The 1,050-nt window shown below is 47.3% G+C and overlaps 2 non-coding genes across 2 annotated transcripts; both read right to left on the bottom strand.

Annotated features, from left to right (window-relative positions):
• Window positions 1-187: 187 nt before the first annotated feature.
• On the bottom strand, window positions 188-306 carry LOC123178892 (5S ribosomal RNA). Its single transcript, XR_006489940.1, has one exon. It is a non-coding gene; the product is annotated as a 5S ribosomal RNA (ribosomal RNA).
• A 371-nt stretch (window positions 307-677) lies between these two features.
• On the bottom strand, window positions 678-796 carry LOC123178891 (5S ribosomal RNA). The gene has a single exon (XR_006489939.1). It is a non-coding gene; the product is annotated as a 5S ribosomal RNA (ribosomal RNA).
• Between the last annotated feature and the right edge of the window lie 254 nt (window positions 797-1,050).

The following is a 1,050-nucleotide window of genomic DNA, read 5'->3' as shown; positions in this document are numbered from 1 at the left end:
CGCAGCAACACGTATTTTTTTACCCCTTTCAGAACGCGCTCCTCGCGCCACAAAGCCGCCTCTAGACGCGTGACCAATGAGCAGTGAGCTAAAACATATCGCAAATGTCAAAAATAATATAACGGGGTTAATATATATCGCGCACATGCGATATGTTTGTCACGAGGCGCAAAAAATAAATAAAAAGGGAATGCAACAGGAGGATTTTCCAGGAGGTCACCCATCCTAGTACTACTCTCGCCCAAGCACGCTTAACTTCGGAGTTCTGATGGGATCCGTTGATTTAGTGCTGGTATGATCGCATCCGACATGTTACCCCCGCCTTCGTCCCTTATGCTTGCCACTCCCAGGTCCAATGCAAAGATGATTGTCATTCTTACTACCATTACAACCGTTGCCTAATAATGGATAATGCCCTATATATACTACTTACTCCCCCCCTCAAACACGGAGACTAGTTTACCACGGTTTCCACCCCTCCCTCTATACCGCAGCAACACGTATTTTTTTACCCCTTTCAGAACGCGCTGCTCGCGCCACAAAGCCGCCTCTAGACGCGTGACCAATGAGCAGCGACCTAAAACATATCGCAAATGTCAAAAATAATATAACGGGGTTAATATATATCGCGCACATGTGATATGTTTGTCATGAGGCACAAAAAATAATTAAAAATGCGAATGCAACACGAGGACTTCCCAGGAGGTCACCCATCCTAGTACTACTCTCGCCCAAGCACGCTTAACTTCGGAGTTCTGATGGGATCCGGTGCTTTAGTGCTGGTATGATCGCATCCAACATGTTGCCCCTGCCTTCGTCCCTTATGCTGCCACTCCCAGGTCCACTGCAAAGATGATTGTCATTCTTACTACCATTACAACCGTTGCCTAATAATGGAGAATGCCCTATATATAGTACTTACTCCCCCCCTCAAACACGAAGACGAGTTTACCACGGTTTCCACCCCTCCCTCTATACCGCAGCAACACGTATTTTTTACCCCTTTCAGAACGCGCTCCTCGCGCCACAAAGCCACCTCTGATGGGATCC

Source organism: Triticum aestivum, unplaced genomic scaffold, assembly GCF_018294505.1.
Source record: "Triticum aestivum cultivar Chinese Spring unplaced genomic scaffold, IWGSC CS RefSeq v2.1 scaffold5484, whole genome shotgun sequence".
Taxonomy (NCBI): Eukaryota; Viridiplantae; Streptophyta; class Magnoliopsida; order Poales; family Poaceae; genus Triticum; species Triticum aestivum.
Note: the sequence above shows the minus strand (reverse complement) of the source record. Positions and strands in the feature narration are given on the sequence as shown.